The sequence below is a fragment of the Phyllobates terribilis genome, unplaced genomic scaffold (assembly GCF_046119375.1).
Source record: "Phyllobates terribilis strain yellow unplaced genomic scaffold, ASM4611937v1 Scaffold_2__4_contigs__length_985480577, whole genome shotgun sequence".
NCBI lineage: Eukaryota > Metazoa > Chordata > Amphibia > Anura > Dendrobatidae > Phyllobates > Phyllobates terribilis.
The window spans coordinates 442,218,437-442,242,676 of NW_027362762.1; the positions used below are offsets into that span (position 1 = coordinate 442,218,437).

The following is a 24,240-nucleotide window of genomic DNA, read 5'->3' on the forward strand; positions in this document are numbered from 1 at the left end:
AGGCCGGAGGCAGCCGGACAGAAGGGTTGGTAAGAAAGGCCAGACAAAGGACACACAAAGAGGGTCCTGTGAAGCACTCCAAAGTTATCTGGGAGTTGTCTGAGCCCCTCACCTGGTGAGCACAGTACGACGTGGGCAGCCGTTACCTGCAGACGTGGTCTGGATAATAAGAACTGTGAGTAAAGGCCTGCATCACTGACTCCGTGTCATTACTGCTGCTGCCCTGCACCATCACCCCCATCCTCCGCATACACTGCCCTGAGGCTATACTCCTCCCGTGGGGAGTTATGCTACGCTCTGCTGCACCCACAACACCAGCCTCAGCGGTCTGCCCTGGAGCGGCGGTTCACTCTGACCGCAATCCACGGGTGGCGTAGTCGGACATTTAAACATCAAAACCACATAAATAGATCACTTTGTTACATGGTCAAATTTTAAAATCAATGCAGCGAAGTCTGAGGCCCTCGATGTCTCCCTCCCCTAATCCATATAGGATTCCATCCAGTCCAACTTTCCCTTTGCCTGGCCCTCACAGGGTATCAAATACTTAGGAATTCCTATTCATAGAGACCTCTCCCATCTATGTTATCTTAATTTTGGGCCCTTTATTGAACAACTCCATACAGACCACGGTTGGCAAGTTAGAACTGTAAGATTCACTACGTGAACCACTGGTGTTTTGTGGAAAAGCACATGTACACTGTGTTCCAAATTATTATGCAAAAAGTGTTTAGGAGTGATAAGGGAAGAATTTGTTTGTTTGTCAGTTAAACTCATTGATGGTGATGTGTGTCAGGGCTCTTTATATCACTGTAAGCAATTGCAGACACCTGTGCTAATTAGTTTGGCAGGTGTGTCCAATGAAAGGCAAGACTACTTAAGAAGGCTGTCTCACATTATTAAGCAGCCTACATTTTCTGCCAAAATGGGAAAGAAAAAGGATGTGTCGGCTGCTGAGAAGCAACAAATTGTGGAGTGTTTAGGTCAAGGCATGACTACAATCAACATTGTGCGATGATCAGGATGAAGTGTCTTGGCAATCAAGAAGTATGTAGCTGATTCACAGTACACACGTGTGCGTGCTGATAAGGGCAAATTGAGGACTCTTTCCTACAGGCAATTACGTCAGGTTGAAAGAGCAGCGGCAAAAAAGCCTTGTCATAGCAGCAGACAAGTTTTTGAAGCTGCTTGTGCCTCCAACGTCCCCCGAACAACAAGATGCAGGGTCCTTCAGAGGTTTGCAGCTGTGCATACGCCATCCTGTCGACCTCCTCTATCCACTTCACACAAGCAGAAACGGCTCCAGTGGGCCAAACATTACATGAAGACTGATTTCAAAACTGTTTTGTTCACGGATGAGTGCCGTGCAGCGCTCGATGGTCCAGATGGATGGAGTGGAGGATGGCTGGTTGATGGACACCCCACGCAAACACGGCTACAGCGCCAACAAGGAGGAGGTGGAGTAATGTTTTGGGCTGGAATCATGGGGAGAGAGATTGTCGGCCCCTTTAGGATCCCTGAAGGCGCTAAAGATGAACTCCATAATGTATGTGGATTTTCTCAAACAGCACTTCCTGCCATGGTTCAAGAAGAAGAACCGTGTATTTCACAGCAAGATCATTTTTCTGCATGATAATGCACCATCTCATGCTGCACATAAAACATCTGCATCTCTGGCTGATATGGGCATAAAAGGGGACAAACTTATGGTGTGACCCCCATGCTCCCCTGACCTCTACCCCATTCAGAACCTTTGGAGCATCATTAAAAGGAGTGTCTATGATGGCGGGAGGCAGTTCACATCTAAGCAACAGCTCTGGGAGGGTATTCTGTCCTCATGCAAAACAATTGAAGCAGAAACCATCCAAAACCTGACAAATTCAATGGACGAGAGAGTTCAGAAGCTCCTTTCGAACAAGGGGTCCTATGTGAAAATGTAACATCACCTAGAATAAAGTTTTGAGTTGAAAACTGCTTGATTTCAGTTTCTAACAACCTGCTAATGCTTATAATTTCAAAAATGACCATTTTTTTGGTGATTATTAAAATGAAAAGGTTGATCGAAAAGTTTGGGGGATCTAAGAGTGTGGCAACCCAGTAGTCATGATTACTTCGAATTCTGACAATATGAGGGTCATGCTGCAGGTAGTGCAGCAAGAAGGCACTTATATGTCTTGCGCATCTCGGAGCCCCAAAATTATTTTCCGGGCTAGATGCAGCTAAAAATTATTATTAATTTTAAATCTGGTGAAGCTTTAGTATAGATGGCCTAATAGGATCAGTGCTGCACACTGCTACAAAGCCCAAATTATTTTCCAGTCAAGATACAGATAAACATGATTAGTAATTTTAAATCTGGTGGAGCTTATTATAGATGGCCTAATAGAATCAGTGCTGCACACTGCTACAAAGCCCAAATTATTTTCCAGCCAAGATACAGATAAACATGATTAGTAATTTGAAAGCTTAAAACGGTTGGTAGGGTGATTTTAACCAATCATCAAGCTTTTACTCTCCCCAGGATGACACAGGGGTAGAAAAGTCGTTTCGGATCCATGATTTGTTCATCTTTATGAACGTGAGTCTGTCTACATTATCAGTGGAGAGCCGCGTGCGCTTATCTGTCAGCACACCACCAGCAGCGCTGAACACACGTTCAGACAGAACGCTGGCTGCGGGGCATGATAAGATCTCCAAGGCGTAAGTGGCTAGCTCCGGCCATTTATCCAGATTGGAAGCCCAAAAAGAGCAAGGGTCCAGTGACACAGTCGTGGCTTCAATGTTTACTTGGAGATACTCCTGTACCATCGTCTCTAGGCGTTGACTATGTGTCAGACTTCTTGTCTCCTGTGGCCTTGCAAAGGATGGGCTAAAAAAGTGGTGAAATGATTCCGCAAAATTGATGTTACCAGCAGATACTGTGGTTCTGTTACGGTTTGAGTGCTGAACACTTGACGGTCCCACGGTTGGCAAGTTGGAACTGTGAGATTCACTACGTGCACCACTGGTATTTTGTGGAAAAGCACATGTAAGATTCTGCAACAGTCTCTGCTGATACTCCTGCATGCGTGCATCCCTTTCTATGGCAGGAATAATTTCTGCAAATTTACTTTTGTACCGGGGATCTAACAGTGTGGCAACCCAGTAGTCAGGATTATTTCTAATTCTCACAATTCCAGGGTCATGTTGCAGGTAGTGCAGCAAGAAGGCACTCATGTGTGTTGCGCATCCAGGAGCACCAAGTCCCTGTTGTGTTGGTGGCGAGGTAACAATCATGCTTCCTTCCTCTGTCCTCTCCCCCCAACCTCGCACAACAGAAATGTGATCAAGGTCTCCCTCATCTGATGAGTCTTCCATCAGTTCGTCCTCCACTTCTTCCTGGGCTCCTGCACCTTCCTCACTAGTTTGGCTGCTACCATGCGCCCTGGTAAAACCATCTCCCCCACCCTCACATGCCTGCCGCCTTGGTGCTGCCGACCGTCTGGACCTTGCAGATGTTAGCCCTTCCGCATACAACTCCTCCTCCTCTACTTCCTCCACCTCCTCTTGTGCCACCACCTGACTCTGAATTCTGTTTATCATGTGCTCCAGCATGTAAGTCACCGGAATAGTCATGCTGATAATGGCATCGTCAGCACTAAACATCTTCGTCGCCATTTCAAAACTGTGCAGAAGGGTGCATAGGTCCCTGATCTGAGACCACTCCTCCAGCGTGATTTGCCCCACCTCTGGATCTCGTTGGCCCAGGCTATACGTCAGAACGTATTGCACCAGGGCTTGTCGGTGCTGCCACAGTCGCTGCAACATGTGCAGAGTTGAATTCCACCGGGTAGGCACATCGCATTTTAGCCGGTGAAGTGGCAGGCCCAACGACTTCTGTAGAGATGTAAGTCGCTGAGCTGCGGGATGCGAACGGCGAAAGTGAGCACACAGCGACCGTGCAGAAGGCCATCTAGTCTGGGATAGTGGGCTAAAAATTGCTGGACAACCAGGTTCAACACGTGAGCCATACAAGGCACGTGTGTGACATTGCCCCGGCGAAGGGCCGCACCCAGGTTTGCAGCATTGTCGCACACGGCCTTCCCTGGTTTCAGGTCCAGTGGAGACAACCATTCATGAAATTGGTTCTCCAGAGCTGACCACAACTCCTCAGCTGTGTGACTCACATTTCCCAGACATTTCAATGTAAAAACCGCCTGATGACGTTGAGCCCTACTGCCAGCATAGTAAGGAGGTGTGCAGGATCCCTTCTGCGCAGTTAGAAAGCTTGTGGCATGACCAGACAGGCTTTGGGTGCAGGTGGAAGACCGAGAGGAGGTTGAGGAGGCAGAAGCAGTGGAGGAACTTTGACATAAAGAGGATTGACGCACAACTCGTGGGGACGGCAAGACTTGGACAGCAGCCCCTTGTCCTGCTGTCACCATAGTTACCCAGTGCCCAGTCAGCGACATGTAACGCCCCTGTCCATGCCTACTCGTCCAAGTGTCTGTGGTGAAATGCACCCTGTCACACACAGAGTTTCTCAAAGAAGCGGTGATGTTGTGTGCGACATGCTGGTGGAGCGCAGGCACACCTTTCTTTGAGAAGTAGTGCCGACTGGGCATCTGGTACTGGGGCACTGCGACGGACATAAGGTCTCGAAAATCCTCTGTGTCCACCAGGCGGAAAGGCAGCATTTCTGTAGCCAAGAACTTGCAGATGGTGAAATTCAACCTCTTAGCTTTCTCATGGCTAGGAGGAAATGGTCTTTTACTTGTCCACATCTGAGGGACCGAGGGCTGGCTATTGTGCTTAGACGGGGTTGATAAGGGTGTCCCCGGCAAACTGCCGGTCTGTGAGGAAGATGCAGGCGGACATGTTAGGTTGCCTTGATCCAAAGGTGGTGCTATCGATGTCGGACAGCGCTCAACACCAGCTGATGTTACCACCTCCAAAGAAAATGATGACCTGCCAATCACGCTGGCTGTTGCGGGTAAAGAGGTGGCAGGTCTGCGCCCCAAAACAGGTGTGACTGCTGTCCCCCCAGTCACAGAGGATGAAGAGGCCGCGGATGCACAAGATATGGCAGACGGTGGTTGGCCCGGCCGGCTAGGCCGCATTGTAGCACACTGAGCTTCCCACTGCAACTTATGCTTCATGTCCATGTGCCGGTTCATGCATGAAGTACTCAAACTATGTATTTTTTGGCCTCTACTTAGCTTTTGCTGACAAATGTTACAGATAACACGAGTTGGGTCATCTTTATCGATCAGAAAAAATGCCCAGGCTATGCAAGGCTTAGCACCCATGCGACCTGAAGAGCCACCACGACTTGTGGTGAGAGGCAGAGTTGTGTTTTAGGATGCAGTTGTTGACGTGCTTCCAGTACTACGTCTCTGTCCAGGAAGGCGCAACCTGACCTCGTCGTCACTAGCATCTTCCTCCACCTCCTCTGCTGACCTCATCTCTTGGCTGACTGTGGGTTGACAGTAAGTGGGATCTCCAACCTCATCATCATCACCCTGTGCGTTATCACACCCGTCGTCCTCAGAGCCAACCTATTCCTGCCCTGACAAAAAACTAAAATTGTCGCTCCAATCAGGTATTTGAGTCTTATCATCGTCTTCCTCATTGTCTCCACCAACAGGAGTTACAGTTTGGGAATGAGGGTCTACATTATGGTCAGAACCTTCTGCGTCTGGTCCTGGATCCGACTCATAAAGATTCTGGGCATCAGTGCAGATCATTTCCTCGTCTGGATTCACAGAAGCGCTGGAGTCGACCTCTGATTCCCAGGCTATAGTATGAGTAAACAGCTCTGCAGACTCAACCATCTGTTCTACCTCATACTCAGATGGGCAGCTGGAGATTTGGGAGCTGTGAGGAAGCAAGTGCGATTGGGGTGACACCTTTGAGGACTGGAGTATTTGTGATGTTGAAGTTGATGTGGAGGAGAGCCCACTTAAAGGAGCACTTGATATCCGTTGAAGCACCTGCTGTTTTTGTGCCTCATCTGGAATTTGTAGCGATTGGCGTGGCCGTAAGAAAGGGATCTTATCACATTGTCCGCTAAAAGAAGTAGACATTTTAGTTTGGCTGGAAGATGGTCTTTCTTCTGCAGATGTTACTGTTGCTTTAACACCTACCCCACGGACACAACCTTTTTTCCCCTTCCCAACACGCCTATTCCCCTTTCCACCAGCAGCAGGCCTTTTTCCACTCATTTTGGTGGTTAACTAATTAACAACTCTGGAGTTGTTTGCACAAAAAAACAATGGATGGGAACCGAGCAGAGCTGAGTGGCCAAACTGTGGTATTAGGCCAAAACTATTGGCTGGGTTAGATGCAGAAAAAAATTATATTCAATTTGCAACCTGATGGAGGTCAGTATAGATGGACTAATAGAGAAAGTCCCACACACTGCTAGAAGGCCAAATATTTTTTCAGAGCTAGATGCAGATAAAAATTATTTTTAATTTGCAACCTGATGGAGGTCAGTATAGATGGACTAATAGAGAAAGTCCCACACACTGCTAGAAGGCCAAATATTTTTTCAGAGGTAGATGCAGAAAAAAATATATTCAGTTTGCAACCTGATGGAGGTCTGTATAGATGGATTAATAGAACAAGTCCCACACACAGCTAGAAGCCCAATATTTTTTCAGAGGTAGATGCAGAAAAAAATATATTCAGTTTGCAACCTGATGGAGGTCAGTATAGATGGACTAATACAACAAGTCCCACACACAGCTAGAAGCCCAATATTTTTTCAGAGGTAGATGCAGAAAAAAATATATTCAGTTTGCAACCTGATGGAGGTCTGTATAGATGGATTAATAGAACAAGTCCCACACACAGCTAGAAGCCCAATATTTTTTCAGAGGTAGATGCAGAAAAAAATATATTCAGTTTGCAACCTGATGGAGGTCAGTATAGATGGACTAATACAACAAGTCCCACACACAGCTAGAAGCCCAATATTTTTTCAGAGGTAGATGCAGAAAAAAATATATTCAGTTTGCAACCTGATGGAGGTCTGTATAGATGGATTAATAGAACAAGTCCCACACACAGCTAGAAGCCCAATATTTTTTCAGAGGTAGATGCAGAAAAAAATATATTCAGTTTGCAACCTGATGGAGGTCAGTATAGATGGACTAATACAACAAGTCCCACACACAGCTAGAAGCCCAATATTTTTTCAGCGGTAGATGCAGAAAAAAATATATTCAGTTTGCAACCAGATGGAGGTCTGTATAGATGGACTAATACAACAAGTCCCACACACAGCTAGAAGCCCAATATTTTTTCAGAGGTAGATGCAGAAAAAAATATATTCAGTTTGCAACCTGATGGAGGTCAGTATAGATGGACTAATACAACAAGTCCCACACACAGCTAGAAGCCCAATATTTTTTCAGAGGTAGATGCAGAAAAAAATATATTCAGTTTGCAACCTGATGGAGGTCTGTATAGATGGATTAATAGAACAAGTCCCACACACAGCTAGAAGCCCAATATTTTTTCAGAGGTAGATGAAGAAAAAAATATATGCAGTTTGCAACCTGATGGAGGTCAGTATAGATGGACTAATACAACAAGTCCCACACACAGCTAGAAGCCCAATATTTTTTCAGAGCTAGATGCAGAAAAAAATTATATTCAATTTGCAACCTGATGGAGGTCAGTATAGATGGACTAATAGCATCATTCTATGCCCAAAAGATTTTACTTCACTAGGTGCAGTAAAAAAATTGGTATTCTATATACAGGTGGTATATCTTGCAACACAGATAGGCTACTCCACTGACTAACACACTCTGCAATAGGCCAAAAAGGATTAGCTTTGCTAGATTCAGCCAAATGCTGTGAAAAAAACTTGCACAGCACTGGCACAGACCTGCCTGGCAAAAACTGATAGGAACTGATGTAACCTAGTCCTGAAAAGGACTCCAATTACAATTAGTCTTTACTCCCACAATCTATCTATTTAAGAGCACAGACCTGCCTGATAAAAGTCGTAGGAAATGCTGTAACCTAGTCCTTAAAAGGACTGCAATCACAACTATTCCCTACTCCCAAGCTATCTGTAGATTTGTGCGAAAATTGGCTTGAAATTAACAAGGTATAGCGCACACAGCAACAGCGGTGCCGTCTAACACGCAGCTGCAGCAGTGAGAAAATGGTGGCGATGGGGAAAATGGCTTGGTCTTATAGGGCAAGCACATGTGACATACACTGCCAATGACACATGCCCTTGCTTGTGTGAAAAAAAGCACTTCGCTCCGTGTGTGCGCTGCTGATAGGCTGACAGATTGCACCTCCCCACTGTAAATGCGGGAAAGAGAAAAAAAAAATGGAGATCTTCATTGTTCCTGGAGAGATCCATCCCCTGCCCCTCCCCCCACCCCGCTGTACACTCAAACTGCGTATTAACATTAATTTTCATCATTACTGAGAAAAAATCCAGTTATGATTTTGGTGCACGAACAGTTATCGAACATAACCTCGAACAGCCGAATTTTTCTCAAATTGTTCGTGTTCGCCGAACGGCTCGAACACCGCCCAAAACAACTCGAATTTGAGATTGGCGAACAGTTCGAGTAGAACAACGCTCATCTCTAAACCATACATCCTCTTCTGCTGGGTGTTCGCCTTTTTTTTGTTGTTCTGGGAGACATCCGTCTTTTGGGTCATTCTCCAAATTGTTTTCGGCTGTGCCTGAGGAGGAGAGTTTTTCCGGTGATTTGGAGAGAGTTTGGACGGATGTGCGTGGTAATCTTCAGGAGGCTAACAAAAAATCTAAGAGGTACTTTGATAGGAAATGGCAAGAGGTTTTGTTTGCTGTTGGTGACATGGTTTGGTTGTCCTCTAAAAATCTGCGATTGAGGATTCCTTCTAAAAAATTGGGTCCCAAGTTCGTAGGGCCCTTTAAGGTGCTTCAGATAGTTAACCAATCTGCTGTTAGGTTGGAGGTTCTTACGTCCTGGAAGATTAACCCGGTGTTTCATGTTTCTCTGTTGAAAAAAGCTGATGTGTCGGATGGTGACGCCTCTGCCACTGTTCCTCTGGTGGTGGGGGACGGGGAATATGAAATTTCCCGCATCCTAAATTCTAGATGGTATAGAGGGAGTTTGCAGTATCTCGTCGCTTGGAAGGGTTTCGGACCTGATAATAACTCATGGGTGAGGGCGGATGATGTTTCTGCTTCCAGACTTGTCAGAGCTTTTCACAGAAGGTTTCCTGGTAAGCCTGGGCCTAGGGGATCCGGAGGATCCTCTTAGAAGAGGGGGTACTGTTAGAACTCTCCTGTTAGTTTTTTTTTAGTTTGCTGGTCACATGACCATTTTTGCCTATTTAATCCAGCTTCGCCCTCCTGGCCTTGCTGGACTTCATTGTATTTACTACTCTTGAGCTAGCTTGGTGCTCTGTTGCCGTTCTCTGTTAGTTTTGCTAGGTCTTCTGACCTCTATGCTTTTTGTTGTGTGTTTGTCTTTGACTGCTACTATTTCTGCTAGGAGGTGTCCAACTTATCCCAGTCCCTAGTTCTTGTAGGGAACCCTTCCTCACATCTATAGGTCTTCGTACAGACTAGCCGAGGACTTTAGCGAGTCTGATCGCAGGATCAGGTTCCCCGTTACATCGTAGGGATCTAGTTTAGTTCTATTGTAGGGACAGATCTCCTGTCTTTCCTTAGTCTCTGTAGCAGATCATAACACTAGTGAGATCCAAAGTAGAGAAGAAGTTAGCAGATTTTAATGCAGCTAAGGACTCTTCTATCCTTGGTAACGGGTACGCATCTTTGTGTGTGATACGGTTGACCTTCCTGTAGTCTACACACATTCTCATGGTGTTGTCTTTCTTTTTCACTAAGACTAGTGGAGCTGCTCAGGGGCTACAGCTGTCCCTAATTACCCCAGCCTCCTTCATGTCTTTTAGCATCCCCTTGGCGTGTTGATAGTGTGCAGGGGGTACGGGTCGGTATCTCTCCTTTATGGGAGGATGGTCTCCCATTGGCATGTGATGTTCTACCCCCTTTACTCGCCCGAAGTCCAGCGGGTGTTTACTAAACACTCTCTCGTACTCTTGAACCACCCGATAGACTCCCTGTTTTTGGTGTGAGGGAGAGGAGTCAGTACCCAAATGCAGTTGCTGACACCAATCCTCCATTGGTTTCTTAGAGCCGTTACCTTCCTCTGGTTGAGATGGAGGCAAGGGTTCCACGGCCTGTACAGAGTTCTGGTTGATGGTGAACAATTTGGGTAGCGTGGCATACCGGGGCAGGTACACTTCTCTCTCCCCGATATTTATGATGCGGACGGGCACCCTCCCATGGCGTACATCGACCACCCCCCGGGCTGTCAAAATGGTGGGCCTACTGTCTGAGTAGACGGGTTCTACCATTGCTTGGTAGTTTCTACCTCTTAGACCAATAGCTGCCCGGCACCAAATCATCATCTCACATTTCGGGGGCATGGCAATAGGGAACGGGTCACACATTCTCACGCTACCTATCTCACCACCAGATAGTTCCACCTGTTGCCGTTTCATCAGTGCCCGGATCTCTTTTTGGAGGACACGCTGCTGGCTGGAACTGGCGTTCTTGGCAACCTGTTGCAAAATAAGAATCACCTCTGCAAGACAGTTTTCAATTACGTTAGTACCTAGGGTTATTTTTGGGTGACTCTCGCGACGGTCAATGTCCACAATGATAAGTCCTTGTGCCGGCAGTTCAACTTTACCGACCTTGATGGTCACTTCCTTAAATCCTATCTGTGGCACGGGCTGACCATTGCTGGCTATAATGCTCAGGTCGTCATCTGGGTAGCGGGTTATGTCCAAGTCATTCCAGTACCTCTTGAAGAGCACGTACGGGATGGTGGTGACCTGTGACCCGGTGTCTAGTAGGGCACTCATAGGAATGCCATCCAGTACCACAGGCAAGACCGGACGTCCCCCTACGTATTTGTCACGCCAGTTTGATGGGCCTGATGATCTTATGCCTGGGGGTTGGCCCTCTACCCCAGGTTGTGCCCGTTTAAATGACAGTACCTTGCCATATGTCCGGGTTGATTACAGCGGCGGCAGATGGGTCGTCCGTCCTCGTTGTATCTGTCGCTGGGTCTTCCTCTGGCCAGTGGAGTCCTCCTCAGTCGGCGCCACGGGACGTCCTCCGGTCCGGATGCCAGCTGGATCTTTGCTGGAGAAGAGACCTGTAAAGACTGCACAGTTCTGGTTAGCGCGGCAACGCTCTTAGTCAACTCTTGGACCTGATGGTGCAGGTCTGTTGCTGGGTTATTGTTCAAAGCCTGCGCATCAGCTCCCACAGGCCCTGCAGACAAGGGCGCCGCGTCCTGGTGATAAGTGATAGCAGGGCGCCTGTGGGTCACAGCGCCACCTGGTGCCGGTTCTCGGAGCACCCGGATGGCTCTGTCCTTGAACTGTGCAAAGTCCAGGTCAGGGTCCTGTAAGGCCATTGCCCGGAACTGGGTTCGGTGGGCATTGCACAGTAGACCCTCAATAAATTGTTCGGTCAACAGCTTGTCTTCATTCCCCATCCTGTCAGGGTCTGCCTGCTTAATGGCTCTCAGGGCCTCTTGTAGGTTTAGAGCATAGTCTCTTATACTTTCATGTGCCCGTTGTTTGCACCTGTAAAATCTTAGTTTTATCTCGGCTGAGGTTCGGGTATCAAATGTGTCTTTCAGCCGGGCTAGTATTTCTCTGACAGTCCTCTTCTTCCCAGGTGACCAGGACTTTACCTCCCTTTGGGCTGCCCCGATTAACTGGGCCACCAGGATGCTTACTTTTTGCTCTTCCGTGAGGGGGTATACCTGGAAGAGGCTATCCAGTTTTTCCCTAAAGTCACTCAGGGTATGTGACTCCACTGAGTACTGGGGTAGCCAGGTTGCCCCCGGGATATAGGGCATGGTGAATGGCATGACCGCTGCAGCGGTTGCGCTGGCGGCCGGTGTGGCGGTGGAGCTCCCCTCGGTGTCCGACATCCTCCTTCCCCCTTAGTAGACCGTGGCCTCCCTTGCGATGTTCTTCTTCCGTAGGCCGCGGCTCCGCAGTCAATCGTCGGGTCGAGGACCTGGCGTCGCGCTCCGATGACGTCAGCGTCACTCTTCCTCCCTTCCAGGACCTTGCGCAGCGTCAGTGCGTGGGGCGGAGCTTCGGATCTCGCGCGCTTTCGGCGTCCACGCCCCTCTTCTTCCCGTGCGGCGTCCTGAAGATGGTGTCCGATGGCGGGAAGCAGCTGCGGATGGCGGGAAGACGGCAGAAGACGGCGGGAAACGGTCCAAGATGGCGTCCGATGGCGGGAAACGACTCCGGACGGCGGGAAACTTCACCACAGGTAAGTATAAAAGTCTTTTTCAGGCACGCAGTACCCGGTGGTTGCGGGCACGAAATCCTGCCGACTACGCCAAAGTTGACGCGCCCCCTGGGCCTGTGCTGTGCAGGGGGATACCCGGAGCCGGATCGCTGGGGGTTGTAGTCTCAGTGTGGCGGTGACCCGGTCCGTGCCCAGGGCGGTCAAACCAGTGGCAGTCTATTGGTATTGTAATTGTCCGACTACGCCACCCGTGGATTGCGGTCAGTGGGGACCGCCGCTGCGCTGCCGACCGCTGAGGCTGATGCTGTTTGCGCAGCTGAGTATGGGAAGTATTGCCTCAGGGCAGCTAGTGTGGATGATGGGAGTGATAGTGTGAGCGTCCCAGTAGTAATGGTGCTGGTGCGGCGATGAAACACAGAGACATGTGGTGCAGTTCAGGGTCTTTACTGATGGTATAAAGCAGACCCTCCCGGGAGTACTGGTTAGCAGTAGGGGCTTGGTCAGTCTGTGAACAAGCAGGATCTCCCCTGGCCAGGTGGAGTTGTAGGCCTCCCCGACTATCTGCACTCTTTCCTGGCTACCTTGCTCTATGCGGGTAGAAGTAGCCCACGTCCCTGAGTATACCGTGTGGTGCTCACCCGTATGGCCGGTGACTTGGGGCCTTCCGTTAGCCTCCGCTTCACGATGGCAGTGCTGGTCCCTTGCTTGTGACCGTGCCTCCGGGCTTCTAAGGCCAGAGGACATGAAATCCCCTGCCGGTTGGATTCTGCTGCTGGACCTGGATGTCCCCACAGCCTCGGACTCCGTGTCCGGGTTTAGTGTCTTCAGCCAAGGCGAGCTTCCTAGCTTCCAGCCTCTGGCACTCACTCCTGCTCCTACAGAGCTCCTGTTGTCACTTTCCCTGTGTCTGCTGTCCTCCAGACCTGACTGCTCTGCTTGTTCTGCAGGCTCTGTCTCTGTTTGGGACTTCACTCACTAATCCCGCCCCAGATCCAGTTTATAAGGGCAGATTCCTCCCCTTCCAGGTCTGGGTGGGCCGTGTTGCATGCTTAGGGCTCCTGACCAGAGAAACCTCCCACTTGCTCTCAGACATAATATTTCTATTACTGTGGTAACCAGACCCCTGGGGTGCCACACATGTAGAAAAGCAGATTTCTGCTCATACACTCATGCTAATCGACTATACAAGTGAGAGCTTGTTTAAATGGGCATTCCTAAGATTGAAAGTTATTTCTTATCCCATCAATCTTGATAAGAAGGCTCTGCCGAGCCCCATTTTCAGTGGAGCAGAGGTCCCCGTGCTGGACCTTTCCTGAATTCATTGTCTATGAAACTGCTGTAGAAAGCCGACTATAGTGCTTGGCTATTTCTGACTCGGCCATAAATAATCAGTGGAGTGGAGGTAAAGCTTTTACACCTTTCTGCTATTCAAGAAAGGACGTTCACACTGCTCAAACAAATTGTATGGTGTTAGAATGATTGTTAATACAATGGGTCTGTTCCCCTACAGCAGGGGTGGGGAACCTCAGGCCCATGGTATATTTAAGACCCACAATGATCTTTTCTCTGGCCCCGGGCAGATACCTGGGGATAGGGTTGCCACCAGGAATTTCAGGGCTCCATACGGACACAATTTTCGGGACCCTTTGAGACTCTGCCCAGGCTCCGCCCCAGCTCCGCTTCCACCCATCAAACCTTCCTCAGTCAAACTGCCCACTCTTGGAAAAACTCCACTTCTGCACCACGTCCTCAACACTCACACATGAACAGTTCCCATCGAACACCATCAGCTTTTGTTTTGGCCAAAATATTTTTTAAGCCTGCCACCATAACAAGGTAGACTCTTTTGGCCGGGTCCTACTGTACTCTAACCTATTAAACATTAAATATTAAATATCCAGTACTCTTTTTAGGTATATTTTTAGTTATTTTTCTTTAAGGAAATGTGTCACATAGATTTTTTAAAATTACCAATAATACCACATACAAGTGACAAATGCCATCACACCGCGGCCGGACCACATATTACCACCACATAGTGACTGACTAATACCATGTACAAGGGAGATATATCGTCAAACCATGACCAGACCACATATTACCACCATATAGTAACCGAATAATACCACATAAAAGGAACAAATACCACCACACCGTGACCAGACCACATATTACCACCATTTAGTAACCGAATAATACAATACTGATCATTAATAAAAAAACACAATACTAATATTACCATAAGTATCATTATACACAGGAGCTCTGTACATATTATACAGTGTATAGTGCAATTGTACAGGTAATACAGTGATCACCAGTGACATTATACACAGGCGCTCTGTAAATAGTGTACAGGTAATACAGGAATCACCGGTGACATTATACACAGCAGCTCTGTATATAGTGTCAGTGTACAGGTAATACAGTGATCACAGGTGACATTATACACAGGAGCTCTGTACATAGTATACAGTGTATAGTGTAAGTGTACAGGTAACACACAGACTCACCAGTGACATCTCTAGTTGAAGTCCTTCATCTTCGCTTTTCTTCTTCATCCAGCAAAGAACGCCATCACTTCGTCGAGCCAGGATTCGTCTCTGCAGAAAATAGCGCACAGTTATCTAGAGCACCGCTTCCAGAGCACATTCCCCACTTTTTCCCCTACTTCTACACTACACAGCTGAATACAGACGTGCACCCATTAATATATAATTAGTTATTATACAACCTACCAATCCAAATATAAATTGTAATCCACCGCTGTGTCCCCACTAATTATACATAACCACTTTCCACACCCAATAAATATATAAACTAATTAGAACCTGTACTCTTTCCCCCAATTCATTACCAGTCACACTCCTGCATCCTCACCGCCCCCACTCTGTACCTCTGGCTCCCCCGTTTCATTATACAACCCCTAGCAAAAATTATGGAATCACCGGGCTCGGAGGATGTTCATTCAGTTGTTTAATGTTGTTGAAAAAAAGCAGATCACAGACATGGCACAAAACTAAAGTCATTTCAAATGGCAACTTTAAGGCTTTAAGAAACACTAAAAGAAATCAAGATTAAAAATGTGGTACTCAGTAAGGGTAATTTTTTCAAACCAAGCAGAGGGAAAAAATTATGGAATCACCCTGTAAATTTTCATTTCCAAAACTAACACCTGCATCAAATTAGATCTGCTCATTAGTCTGCATCTAAAGAGGAGTGATCACACCTTGGAGAGCTGTTGCACCAAGTGGACTGACATGAATCATGGCTCCAACACGAGAGATGTCAATTAAAATAAAGGAGAGGATTATCAAACTCTTAAAAGAAGGTAAATCATCACGCAATGTTGCAAAAGATGTTGGTTATTCACAGTCAGCTGTGTCTAAAATCTGGACCAAATACAAACAACATGGGAAGGTTGTTAAAGGCAAACATACTGGTAGACCAAGGAAGACATCAAAGAGTCAAGACCGGAAACTTAAAGCAATATGTCTCCAAAACAGGAAATGCACAACAAAACAAATGAGGAATGAATGGGAGGAAACTGGAGTCAATGTCTGTGACCGAACTGTAAGAAACCGCCTAAAGGAAATGGGATTTACATACAGAAAAGCTAAACATAACACCTAAACAGAAAAAAACAAGGTTATAATGGGCTAAGGAAAAGCAATCATGGACTGTGGATGACTGGATGAAAGTCATATTCAGTGATGAATCGCGAATCTGCATTGGGCAAGGTGATGATGCTGGAACACTTGTTTGGTGCCGTTCCAATGAGATTTATAAAGATGACTGCATGAAGAGAACATGCAAATTTCCACAGTCAGTGATGATATGGGGCTGCATGTCAGGTAAAGTCACTGGGGAGATGGCTGTCATTACATCTTCAATAAATGCCCAAGTTTACATTGATATTTTGGACAGTTTTCTTATCCCATCAATTGAAAGGATGTTTGGGGATGATGACATCATTTTTCAAGATGATAATGCATCCTGCCATAGAGCAAAAACTGTGAAAACATTCCTTGTAAGAAGACACATAAGGTCAATATCATGGCCTGCAAATAGTCCGGATCTCAATCCAATTGAAAATCTTTGGTGGAAGTTGAAGAAAATAGTCCATGACAAGGCTCCAACCTGCAAAAGCTGATCTGGCAACAGAAATCAGAGAAAATTGGAGCTAGATTGATGAAGAGTACTGTTTGTCACTCATTAAGTCCATGCCTCAGAGACTGCAAGCTGTTATTAAAGCCAGAGGTGGTGCAACAAAATGCTAGTGATGTATTGGAGTGTTCTTTTGTGTGTTTGTTTTTCATGATTCCATAATTTTTTCCTCAGAATTGAGTGATTCTATATTTTTTTCTCTCTGCTTGGTCTGAAAAAAATTACCCTTACTGAGTACCACATTTTTAATCTTGATTTCTTTTAGTGTTTCTTAAAGCCCTAAAGTTGACATTTGAAATTACTTTAGTTTTGTACCATGTCTGTGATCTGCTTTTTTTCAACAACATTAAACAACTGAATGAACATCCTCCGAGCCCGGTGATTCCATCATTTTTGCCAGGGGTTGTATTTACATGCCCCCTTCCACCCCAATTCATTATGTCATGTCCTCTCTCTCTCCCACCCCCACCCCCACCCCCAATTCATCATCATTTGGTCTCCCCCAACCTCAATACAGCATCATTTGCTCTCCCCCACTCCCAATTCATCATCATTTGTTGTCCCCCATTCTCAGTTCATCATCATTTACTGTCACCCATCCCCCAATCTCAATACATCATTGTTTACTCTCCCCACCCTCAATTCATTATCATTTGCTGTCCCTCATTCCCCAGTCTCAATTCATCACCATTTTATTTGTTATTTGTTGTACCCCACCCTCAATTCATCATTATTTCCTCTCCTCATCCCCCCATTCTTAATTCATCATTTGCTGTCCCCCGTCACCCACCCTCAATTCATCATCAATTCATCACATCAAAAAAAAAGAAAATAAAAGTTTTTCATACTTATCTCTCATACCATCCCCTGCAGGCGCAGCTCCACTTCTGGTATCCTGGCAAGTGGCGCGCGTACATGCTGCTGCATACACGATGACATCATAGCGTACTCGCCGTCACCAGCGCGTCACAGAACCAGCGGGGAGGACTTCATTGGAGCTGCACAGCTGTTCCATGGAGCTCCAGGAAGGCTCCCTGTGCCGAGATGTGCGCCACAGTGCCATCACACGATGCTTTATTATACCCTGGGTCCCAGTGAGCAGAAGCAAAAGAGGAGGGGGCTCTCTGGGCCCCATGCAACAGTAAGGGCACTAATGCACTGATGGTGACACTGCCTGGGGACCACAGTGCTTGGGCCGGCTGCTGTGTTCTGACGGCAGCCAGCCCTTCAATTTCTTCTTGTTCTGTGAGCACACACATGCAGCATTCACTACTGAACACTGAGGCTCATGCAGTGAAAGATTACTGTCACACAAGGTGAGGGAAGGAACAAGTGTACAACGATGATAAGTGGGGAAAGGGAGTCCAACAATTAGGGAAAGGGGGAGTGGAGACCCCTAGGCAGATCTAATATCACCCTGACTACCCTATCGTCCCTATATAGGTTCCTCACCTATAGCCAGACAGGAAACCTAATCCCTAAATGTCCCTAGAGCTAGGTCCTAGGTAGGGAGGGGATGGGGTGAACACTATTCAGGCCCCACTGTAACTAAAATCAACAAGATAAACAAACAAAGGGAATACACTTAGCTTGAGAAGACACCAGAGAGATAACACCAACTGTCCTCCAAGGGAAGTCCAAGAAGAAACTAGCTAACTACTAGTTCTCCAGGCATGCACTGAGAAACATAGAACTATCACCGGTGACTCTCTGGAGACACAGAGTTTTTAACTACCAAACAAGGGTGTGTCAATTAGCAGCAGAAGGTGGAGTTCGCTGCTGGGTCCTAAAGGAAGAAGGATATCACTACACTACAGAGATGAGAGGATCAAGAAGGCATGTACAATGCCTAGCGTAGTGACCTTCTACAGCCAGATCCAGAGTGAGTGTCAGTCACACTTGTCCTACAGCATGCATATTGTCAGCAGCAGATCCCATTTAAATGAGGTGATATGCTAATGACAATAATTATTTATATGAAGGCAATTCAATCAGGCAATGAATGATTGGATTGCTCATTCATTGTCTGATCATAGGTTCTTCTATGAACACTTGTTTGCTGATTGTCAGCCCATGTAAAAGGACTTTTATGCTGTGATCACATAAAAAAGGATTGCTCTAAAACCATAATGTTTTACCACAGTTTTAAAAAATCGAGGCAATCTCTACTTTTTTGTCACAGTTACAGCTAAAAACATAATGACTCTGTAACATGTGAATGCAGTCTTAGGGGTCTTTGGAATCATCATCATCACCCTGTTTGGACGCTGTCTACTATCTACATATCTGTATCATTACCAAGTGGGTTCCTTGGACTTTTTGACCTGACGTCCCTCTGAAGCAAGAGTGCTTTGGGCTTCAATTTTTATCGTGGACTACCGACATAAAGAGCAAAATATTCTTAGATAATGGTCTCCAGAGACACACCTTAATTATAGGAACTGCCAAAAGAAGAGAATAATAGCTGTATTTAGTCTCTAAAATACTTAAACTTTTTTGAAAATTACCAATAAAAACAGAATATAAGTCTGACAGAGTATCGTAATGGAGGACCGCAACCAATGTCATTAAGAACTACATACAACCAACCCGTGGCTCTTAGAGGCACATGATGGCTGATTAATTCAGCCGTCATGTGCGAGGAAAGATGCAGTCTCAGCATGCTAGTCAGCATCAAAGACATGGACACGACATATGTCGGGAAGGCGTTAAGTTCAGTCATTGAAGAACATCCATTCACATGTATCCATCTGCATGGGTTCCAGAGGGGATCTACCAGAAGCCCATACATTCTAGACTCAACCACACACACAAAGAGATACACACAGACACGGATTTACTACCAGTCTATCTTCTCTTCAGTCCTTTGGACTCCCGCAGAGTACAGGGCTTGTGATGACATCACAGTCACATGACTGGTCACTTGATCATGATGTCACCAAAGGTCCTGAAGTCCTTCACAGTACAAGACCTGTGGTGAACCATGGTCACATGACCAGTCACATGTTCGTGATGTCACCAAAGATCCTGAAGCAGTCTCCACATCGGAAGCTTCACTTATAATGCAATTATCAGTGAAGCTCCTGCTGTAGATGCCGGGGGCCCTGTGCAATTACCCAGTTTGCCCTCCCCCACCCCCAACGCCGTCCGTGCATGAAGAGGCCTTCATTAGGGAATGTCACACCAGTCTTATTTCCAGGATTATGTTGTGGGATGGCATAATGTATGGTAGCCAGACCCCTCTAGTCTTCATTCCAGGTACACTAACAGCTCAGCGTTACATTGATTTGGTCATGGAGCTAGTGGTTCAACCATTTCTCCAAAGTGACACAAGAGTTATTTATCCACATGACAGCACCATTTTTTGCTCATGTTACTGTGAGCAGCCTGCGTGGCCTAAATGTGCTACCATGGTCGTCAGCGTCTCCAGACTTGACTCCCATCGAGCACACCTGGGACATCATTGAATAGCAATTGAAAAGGTAGCTGACAACAGCTGATTTTGATGGCTTGCATTCCCACATGTATTCAGTGTAGGGAAACACTCCTCAGACAATCAATAATAACCTTATTAATAACATGCCAAGGCGTGTAATTGTGTATATTTCTGAATATGGCACTCATGCTCAATACTGAATAAATCAAGATGTTTTGAAAATGTTTCCATTTTTTCATTATTTGTATATCACTAACGTGTTTATTGATCCTGTGATTTCCTTAATTCCACATCTTTTCCTTCTTGGTGTTGCAATTTCAATGTGGAGTGTATCTAAACACATACTACAGCCATAACATTATTTTTTTGTCTTTGATAATAGAACTCTAAATAATAATTATATTATATTATATGGATACCAAATAATGCAACTATGCAAGTAAGGCAAAGTTCACACCTGCATTTGGATATTCCTTTCGTCTGTTAATTTTTTAGGAACAGACAAATGGAATTAATGTACAAAAAGGATCCATTGCATAACTGGTCGAAACAGAAGCAGAGCGACTCCATTAATTATTATGAGGTCCATCTGGGTAAAGTTTAACATGATGCGCTATTTCTTACATTCTAAAAATGGACATTTAGCGAAATCTGACAGTCACCATAATAATCCATGCTGTCCCTCTATTTTAGTTTTCATCTGTTAACAAATGGGTCCCTTCAGTACACTAATTCCATTTGTCTGGAATGTCCTAAAGGAAGTGTAAATGTAGTCTAAAAGTATTATCTTCATACTGTTACGGAAAAAAATCCTGCATACCAAGAATATTACCAAAAATATTGCTGTACAAGGGTAAATAATACCACCTTACTATGATCACATAATGCCATCATGCGGATTATAACCAAACAAAACTGTACCAAGACCAATATTGCCTACAATACTGCAAGGTAACAGAGAAATAATACCTCCAGACCATAACCACTTATTACCAGTTGTGACGACGGTTGGTGTGGACCCACTGCGTCACTAGTCGGACTTACCTAGGAGGGGCATAACTAAGTGACTACCCGCTATTCACTAGAGCCTCTGATGGTGAAGATAGGCTTGGACTGTTAGGATAGCCACCAGGTGCCATTCCAGGGCAGTCCCCGGAGCTCCAGCAGCTGACATGCTTCCCTATATTAATAATGTCCCCCTGTCCCTCTTACCCCCTAAGACCACGACCCCACTATCAGTATTTGGTCAGTATTCGGTCAGTATTTTTTCTCAGGAGTAGGAGCCAAAACCAGGAGTGGATGATAAATACAGAATTGGTGACTTGTTTCTATTATACCTTTTCTCTGATTGTTCCTGACCGGATTTTGGCTCCCACTCCTGACAAAAACTACTGACCGAATACTGATAGTGGGGCTGTGGCCTTGTAGTAATAATGCAACACCGCAATAGTAATAATGCCCCCCCGTTCCTCCTTATAGTATTGCATCTCCACTATAGTAATAATGACCCCTCCCTCGTGCTTCCTTACCCCTATAGTAATATTGCCCCCTTATAGTAATGCAACATTTCTATAGAAATAATGCCTCCTTATAGTATATCTTCACTAATAATAATAATGACCCTCTCCCATGCTTCCTTACCCCTGAAGTAATAATGCCCCACAGTGCCTCCTTATCGTAATGCAACACTCCTATAGTAATAATGACTCTTTGTGCCTCCTTATAGTATTGCATCTCCTCTATAGCAATAATGCCCCCCATGCCTACTTATAGGAGGGCAGCTCCCCTTTGGTACTATTGCCTTCCCTTCCTGTGCTTATTTATTGGTAATGAAGCCCCCTTTTGCTTTATTATGCAAGGCAAACCCCACCCTAAATTAAAGGAATTATGTCAGCAGGTTTTTGCGATGTAATCTGACAGCAGCATGATGTTGGTACAGAGTCCCTGATTCCAGTGATGTATCAGTTTACTGGGTGCTGCAATTGTGAGAGTATCCCAGTTTTCTATGCTACAGATCAAGCAGAGCTCAAAATGTTGGTTTCTGTGTAGCCCTATCCACACCACTGATTGCCAGCTTGCTGTGTACATTGTATAGTGACAGAAAGCTATTAATCAGTGGGGATGTGTGGTTGGAATATAAGGCAGTTTGTGCTGCAGTGATAATCTCCTGCTGATAAAACACTGATTGTATTAAAATAGCAAAACAGAACAGTAAATGACACATCACTGTATTCAGGGCCTTTGCTCCTACATCCTGCTGCTCTCAGATTACATATAAAAACCTGATGACACCATTCCTGGCAATGAACAAAATAATATAATACCTTATCCCAGTTCCACGCCAAGCGGTGAAGTGTGGCTCATCCTCCTCCATCGCCGTCTCAGCCCAGCAGAGAATGCAACAGGCCTAAGGATAGGTCAACAATGTACAAGTAGTGGACAACCTCTTCAACAGACAGTTTCCTACAACTGTATCCAGTTAAAGGGGTTTCTCACTACTGAACAACCCATTTTTAAATGCTTAATTGCCCCAAATAAAAAAAAACACATACATTTGAACTGGCGCTGTACTGCTCCCCATCAGCGACCTCTGATCAGCTGCAGCCTTCACGGATCCGTCTGACGGAAGTGTGAAGGCTTCACCAAACAGCCACTGATTGGCTACAGAGGTCACATGACATAACAATGCCATGTAACTGCTAGGAGAAACAGAGCCGACATAACTGGAACAGCGTCGGTCTTAGAGGTCAGTACATGTTTTTTTTTAATAGAATATCTGGGGCACTTTAGCATTAACATGCAGTTGTCCAGTAGTGGACAACCCCTTTAATCACTCCTACATATAGTGCTCAGTACAGAAACTTAATATAGACATATTTGATCTTTTTTAGGACCCATAGTTACCTTCATTCTATGTCTCTAAATGCAGATGAAAATTTAGATTAAAATGAAAGAAAATCTATCACCAGCTTTATGTTGCCTCAACTGAAGGCAGCATAAAGTAGTGGTAGGCTTAATAATTCCAGCAATGCGTGAGGTACTGGGCTGCTTACTAGCATATTGACAAATCACTGTTTGATCAGCTGCAGCTCTGCTAGTCCTCTCTGTGATAAGCTCCTACTATGCAGTCGTCCATATTCATGAGCTCCTGCTATCCCTACCACTTACCATTGATTGGCAGCTTTCTGTTTTTGTACAGTGTAGATAGAAAGCAATCAATAGTGTAAGCAAATTTAGACAGTTTATCACTGAGCAGACTGCAACAATTAAAAATGTGATTTTTTCTAAACTACAGTCTTGGCCAAAAGTTTTGAGAATGACACCAAAATTATATTTTCACATGATCTGCTGGCCTCTGGTTTTTGTTAGTATTTGTCTGATGTTTATATCACATACAGAAATATAATTGCAATCATATTATGAGTACCAATAGGTTATATTGACAGTTAGAATGAGTTAATGCAGCAAGTCAATATTTGCAGTGTTGCCCCTTCTTCTTCAAGACCTCTGTAATTCTCCCTGGCATGCTCTCAATCAACTTTTGGACCAAATCCTGACTGATAGCAGTCCATTCTTGCATAATCAATGCTTGCATTTTGCCAGAATTTGTTGGTTTTTGTTTGTCCACCCGTCTCTTGATGATTGACCACAAGTTCTCAATGGGATTAAGATCTGGGGAGTTGCCAGGCCATGGACCCAAAATCTCTATGTTTTGTTCCATGAGCCAATTTGTTATCACCTTTGCTTTATGGCAAGGTGCTCCATCATGCTGGAAAAGGCATTGCTGGGCGCCAAACTGCTCTTGGACAGTTGGGAGAAGTTGCTCTTGGAGGACATTTTGGTACCATTCTTTATTCATGGCTGTGTTTTTAGGCAAGACTGTGAGTGAGCCGATTCCCTTGGCTGAGAAGCAACCCCACACATGAATGGTTTCAGGATGCTTTACAGTTGGCATGAGACAAGACTGGTGGTAGCGCTCACCTCTTCTTCTCCGAATAAGCTGTTTTCCAGATGTCCCAAACAATTGAAAAGGGGATTCATCAGAGAAAATGACTTTGCCCCAGTCCTCAGCAGTCCATTCCCTGTACCTTTTGCAGAATATCAGTCGGTCCCTGATGTTTTTTCTGGAGAGAAGTGGCTTCTTTGCTGTCCTCCTTGAAACCAGCCCTTGCTCAAAGAGTCTCCGCCTCACAGTGCGTGCAGAAGCACTCACACCAGCCTGCTGCCATTCCTGAGCAAGCTCGGCACTGCTGGTAGTCCGATCCTGCAGCTGAAACAGTTTTAAGATACGGTCCTGGCGCTTGCTGGTCTTTCTTGGGCGCCC

The 24,240-nt window shown here is 45.7% G+C and overlaps 1 protein-coding gene across 1 annotated transcript in view; it reads left to right on the forward strand.

Annotated features, from left to right (window-relative positions):
• The window catches only part of GAS2L2 (growth arrest specific 2 like 2), a 98,635-nt gene that overhangs the window by 53,034 nt on the left and 21,361 nt on the right, over positions 1-24,240 (forward strand). The gene's annotated exons all lie outside the window — the stretch shown is intronic.